The sequence below is a fragment of the Stegostoma tigrinum genome, unplaced genomic scaffold (genome assembly GCF_030684315.1).
Source record: "Stegostoma tigrinum isolate sSteTig4 unplaced genomic scaffold, sSteTig4.hap1 scaffold_537, whole genome shotgun sequence".
Lineage (NCBI taxonomy): Eukaryota > Metazoa > Chordata > Chondrichthyes > Orectolobiformes > Stegostomatidae > Stegostoma > Stegostoma tigrinum.
In genome coordinates this window covers 44,788-50,771 of record NW_026728469.1, presented here as the reverse complement: position 1 = coordinate 50,771, position 5,984 = coordinate 44,788, and the positions used below count along the sequence as shown (strand labels likewise).

Sequence of the window (5,984 nt, the reverse complement as noted above, 5' to 3'; positions counted from 1 at the left end):
TAATTAGGTGACTAATCAAGATCGTGTATCTGAAGTTCTCAACAAAGCCATCACCGCGCTCAAATTTGAACCCGAGCGTCCTCAGCAATTTGCTCTAGCACAGATCATTGAATCAAATAAAGGTGAGCAGTGGAAATTGCTTCAATTTAAGTTAAATCTATTTCTGAACAGCATAACCACTGCAAGGGAATTGATATTTTCTTTTGATTTCACCAAAAAGCTGCAGATATCTAAATTTGTATCATTGAACATATCCAAGCATGTTCAGCAGGATTCAAGTCTGAGGAATGTAAAGCCAATAAACAACTAATATCTGCACCTAATAAAAGCAAATTATTTCATCAGATTGCCCTAAAGCCAAATCAGAACAAAGAATCACAAATGCTGGAAATCAGAAACTGCTGGAAAAGCACAGCAGCAGTAGCAGCACTTGTAGAGAGAAGTCAGGGTTAGTGTTTGGAGTCCAGTAGCCCTTTTGTAAAACTACCTAAAGCCATATTGAGCGAAGGATGTACATCAGGATTTGGGTGTGGCATTAAATCCTGAATTATTTGCATTGTTAGCACATTGTTCTGCTTTGTTCATTCTTATTTTAACTGGTTATTCCAAAATAAATGTTTCCTGTTGCTGAAATTAATCTGTTCTTCCCCTCTTTTTGGCCCGTGGCTGAGAGACCAGAAACATGGATGGGGTCACTGCTGTCAAGTTGCTAATCTGTCGCAACCCTCCCCCAACCATTTCCTGGTGAAAAGTAGAAACGAGGTCTCATGGGTTTAATTCTGCTGTGGTTTAAAACTTGCCATCCAGGCTGTGTTAAGCAGAATGCATTATGAAAATGAAGTGTCCCAATGCCTTTGCAGCATGCTATCCCTGTCAGATTTCACAGAAAAGAAAAATCAGTTCCCTGGATGTAAGTCTCACTGACAAAGCTGGAATTTATTCTGCATCCATCATAGCCCTCAGAAAATGGCCATTCACTGGATCACTAACTCGTGTTTGATTTAGGTGCCCTCAGTGGTGTTAGTTTCAAGATTCCAACACAATGCTGAAGGAGCGGATAGCTTTTCTCAGTGTTTTCACGTTGAACACACTGCACCTTTTTGTGTTTGATGCTGGTATCAGCAGAAGTGACCTTGTAGCTGCTGGGTCATTCGTGAATCAATTGGGGTTTTGCATTGTTCTGTAGTAAGGAAAATCTGACATCTTTACCTGGGCTACTGTATGCTGACTCTTCACAGCCTCATATCTGGCCCAATAAAGCCACTGAATTGTACAAACTGTCATGAAGAAGGCATGTGCCATCGGACAGTGAGAGGTTTGAAATGGATTTTAGTCTTGACAAACAATGCTCATCCTGAGAATGGGTCTCAGATACAATGGTTTTCAGTTATTGAGTTTACCTAATTTGGTATAACTCCAAGATTTTCTCTTGTGTTTTGTAATACGTTCTGAATCCTTGCAGTACGTTTGTTCTGTTCCTCCCAGCCATTGATATTTCCGTACCCAGGAAGCAGTTGGATCTGTGCACAATCAATATGATGAAAACACGTGTGAATAATAATGTGCTTTCCCTCTGCTTTTTCAGTGCTCATACTTCCGGCCGATGCCATCCTGTATTATGCAATGAACAAGGAAGTGAGTCACGACTTCATCCTGAGATTCACTGAAAGAAGATCTTCATGTCTATGCAAGTTTTAGCTGTAAGAAATATAATGTTTCATGGGACTCTGTTGGATCTAAAATCTCTGCTCAGTATCAAAAACCCTGCAATATATGAATAAATTACTTTGGCAGTGTTCTACTTTAAATTATTGGACAATTTGGAGAGAGTGACTTGACTTCAGACAATTGCTTAACATTAACTTTTGAGTCCAGTGCTTGTTTGTCCTTTTCAAACATCTTGCACATCAGCTATTTTTTCTGGAATGCTGGAGAATTGAACCCTGCCACCGGTCTTCTATGAACATCACAGTCATGTATCAATTGGTTGGATGAGAAAAAGAATCTTCTACTTATCAATCTTGTTGACCAATTGTGATTGAATTTGCCTGGGTTCCTCAATGGTTGTTTGGTTAAAAAGCAAACCAGCCATTTGTTCAGCCAATGGCAGGATGATGAATACTTCAACTGAAGTGTTTGGTTTGGCCTTTAAACTCTTCAGCACTCCATTCCTGCCTTCAATATTTTTATTTCTCCAGTGGTTTAAACTAATTTGGACAGAATGCCATTGACATGCCTTCAACAAAGGGTAACTACAAAAAATAATAGAGTTGTTTATTACTGCCAGTCATATTGCACTTGTTTCAGACCTTAACTGTTTTTACTTAATGTTCAATTTTACAACAATTTAACATAAAATTATTGTGCCATAGTGGGACATATGAGTGAGACTGTGTGAGTGAGAGTCAGAGTAAGCGATGTGTGAGTGAGACTGTGAGTGTGTGTAAGAGTGAGACTGTGAAGTTAGAGTAAGACTGTATATGTGAGTGAGACTGAATGACAGTCAGTGTGAGACTGTGTGAGTGATGCTAAGAGTTTGTGTGAGTGGGTGTGAGAGAGTGGGACTGTACGAAGTCAGAGTGAGACTGTGAGTGAGACCATATGTGTGAGTGAGACTGTGAGAGAGAGAGTCAGAGTTAGATTGAGAGAGAGAGACCAGGGATTTGTATGTGAATGAAACTGTGCATTTGTGAGAGTGAGACCATATGTATGACTAAGAACATGTGTGAGTGAGAGAGTCTGAGTGGGACTGTGTGTGAGTGGGTCTGTGGGTGAGTGAGTGAGTCTGTGTGTCAGTGAGTCAGAGTGAGACTGAGAGAGAGAGAGAGTAGGAATTTGTATGTGAATGAGACCATGCATTTGTGAGAGTGAAAACGTGTGTGACTAAGAACATGTGTGTGAGTGAGAGAGTCTGAGTGGGCCCGTGTGTGAGTGGGCCTGTGTGTGAGTGAGTCAGAGTGAGACTGAGAGAGAAAGAGTAGGAATTTGTATGTGAATGAGACTGTGCATTTGTGAGAGTGAGGCCATGTGTGTGAATAAGAATGTGTGTGTGTGAGAGAGACTGAGGGAGACTGTGTGTGAGTGAGACTGTGTTAGTGAGACTGCGAGTGATCCGATGTGAGTGTGACTGTGAGTGAGAGTTTGAGTGACACAGTGAGATTAATTGAGAATGTATGATTGAGTGTGAGACTGAATATTAGTCAGACTGAATAAGATTGTGTGAGAATGTATGAGTGAGAGAGCATGTGTAATTGAGTGAGTTTGAACAAGACCATGTGTGATTGAGACTGTGAACTCAGAGTGAGATTGTGTATGAGTGAGGCTATGTGAATGTGAGAGGCAAGGTGTGTGAGAGTGAAATCGTGGGAAGTCAGAGTGATACTGTGTGTTTGAACCTCCAAGGAAGACCGTGTGAGGGTGAGACTATGTACGGGTGAGACTGCATGCGAGTGAGACAGCGTTATGAGTGAGACTGTGTGCGAGTGAGATTATGTACAGGTGAGATTGCGTGCGAGTGAGACTGTGCGCAGGTGAGACTCTGTGTGAGTGAGTCTCTGTGTGGGTGAGACTGTGCACTCAAATGAGACTGGCTAAGGTATCAGAGACAGCCTGTGTGAGTGAGACTGAGTTGGTGCGTGAGAGTCAAAATTGGGCATGTGTGTTATTGAGCCTGAGTTTGTGCGTGTGACACAATGTGAGTGTCTGTGTGGGAGGGAGTCAAACTACGTGTATGAGACTGTGTGAAGTGAGAATGAGACTGTATGTGTGAGACTGACACCATGTGTGTGAGTGAAAAAGTCAGAGTGAGACTGTGTATGCGTGTGACTGAAGCTGCAAAGTCAGCGTGATACTGTATGAGTGAGAGTGTGTGAGATTAGGTTGGATTCCCTACATTGTGGAAACAGGACCTTTGACCCCACAAGTCCACACTGCCCCTTGAAGCATCCCACCCAGACCCATCCCCCTACAACCCACACACCCCCGAACACTACCGGCAATTTAGCGTGGCCGATGCACCTCGCCTGCACATCTTTGGACTGTGGGAGGAAACCGGAGCACCCAGAGGAAACCCACGCAGACATGGGGAGAATGTACAAACTCCACACAGACACTCACCGGAGGCTGGAATCGAACCCGGGTCCCTGGCGCTGTGAGGCTGCAGTGCTAACCACTAAGACACCGTGCCACCCTTGAGATTGTGCTTGTGATACTGTGTGAGACTGAGTGTGAATAAGACTGTTTGAGAGTGTGAGGGAAGGGAGTCAGTCCATGTGTGTGAATGAGTCCATATTTGTGAGTGAAACTGAGTGTGAGTGAGGCTGCGTGAAGTGTGAGTCAGACTGACTGAGTGTGTGTGAGTGACTATAACAGGCTGAGTGAGACAATGTGTGTAAGTGTGAGACTGAATGAAACTGTCAGAGTGTAAGAGTGAGAGAGTGTGTGTATGAGAGGATATATCTGTAAAGTGCAAGCCATCTCAGGGGGAAAAAAAACTAACAAACTAACCATTTATCCAGACCATTAGGTGGGATGATGAGTACTTCAGCTGGCCTGTTTGGCTCGGTCTTTAAAGTCTCCAGCCAACCTTTTGTTTCCAGAGGCTTTAACTAATTCTGCATTAAAAACCCATTGATATGTTTTTAACTGACTGCAACTGCAAGAAATAACAGCATTGTTTATTATTGCCAGTGGTATTGCACTTGTTTGAGACTTTAATTAGTGCTCAGCTTTATAATGAATTTATTTTGAATGGTTATGTTGTGAGATGCGCGCGTGTGTAAGAGAATATATATTTGTAAAGTGCAAACCATTTTGGGGATAAAAGGTATTTAAAAGATGCACAGGGGACCAGATCACCTCAGACATGAATACTGAAATACACTTGTGTTCCTAGTTTATCTGCTTATGTTCCATTACTCAGACCTGTCATTGTTTCAAGTGGGTCTCATTGGTTAACAGCCTAATCTGACACTCATTCATTGACCTTTTTATCTTCATGCAATCACATCTCACGTGCAGAACAGTGTTGGTTATGTATATTCACTTTTCAAATGGATCCAAAACAAAAATCCATTCAAAGTAGCAAAATATCAGGAATTTTTAACAGTATTTGAGTCTCTGTCAAATTCACATTTGCACGATGTATAAATTAACACCAGGAACAACAAGCACTTTAACATTTCTGGCATTCCTTTCTTCCACAGGCAATGTTCGAGCCTCCTTCCCAATGTGAATCAATGAGCTCTGGTGAGGAAGGGCGTTAGAGAGCTCACCGCCCTGATTTTTGAGAGGTCGTATGTATTTTATTTCCTTCTCCTCCTGTAAATCGCTTGGTGCTCGACATAGGATTCACTAATTAGACATTTACACATAACCACTTTAAAATTAAAATGGTTCAACATCGAGGCTATGCCAACAATACCAGCCACAGATAGAAGAGAAAATCATCTGAGTTCTTTGTCTAAGTTTGTTTCTAAAAATAGTGTTCAATAAATGTTTTCAATGTTCTTACATTTGTTTTAAATTAAAAAACTTAAATTGCAATCTTTTGTTTCATTCTTTTGAAGTAGAAGACAAATTCTGGGCTGAGGGAGTATACTTCATATCTAATTAGCGCTGCTTCACTAAATATAACCTCCTATCAGCAATTTGTGTTGAGAGCTCACCTCCACGAACCATGTATCAGGGGCAATTGACAGTCATAATCCTAGAGAGCAAGGCAGGTACCTTGGCACCACGCAGGAAATCTCTATTTGTGGGGTGGGGGGGGCAGCTGATGGAGAAACTGGTTGAACAAATAATGGCTCTGACAGGATTGGAAGAGTTTGTTTGCAATATGTGGGAAAGGTGCCTCCATTAAAAATGGCCTCTGATATCCGTCTACTCACTTGCATCACTGACCCCATGCCATTTGTAAAATGCAAGCTTTAGTGCAAAGGTCACATTGGCCTTGATGCACTTTCAAAGAATTTCTGTGCAAGACT

General features: G+C 41.9%; 1 long non-coding RNA gene across 1 annotated transcript; it reads left to right on the top strand.

Moving 5' to 3' along the window:
- Positions 1–9: 9 nt before the first annotated feature.
- Positions 10–5,490, top strand: LOC132208801 (uncharacterized). Its single transcript, XR_009444930.1, has 3 exons — positions 10–122; positions 1,586–1,700; positions 5,205–5,490. It is a non-coding gene; the product is annotated as an uncharacterized LOC132208801 (long non-coding RNA).
- The last annotated feature ends 494 nt before the right edge of the window (positions 5,491–5,984 follow it).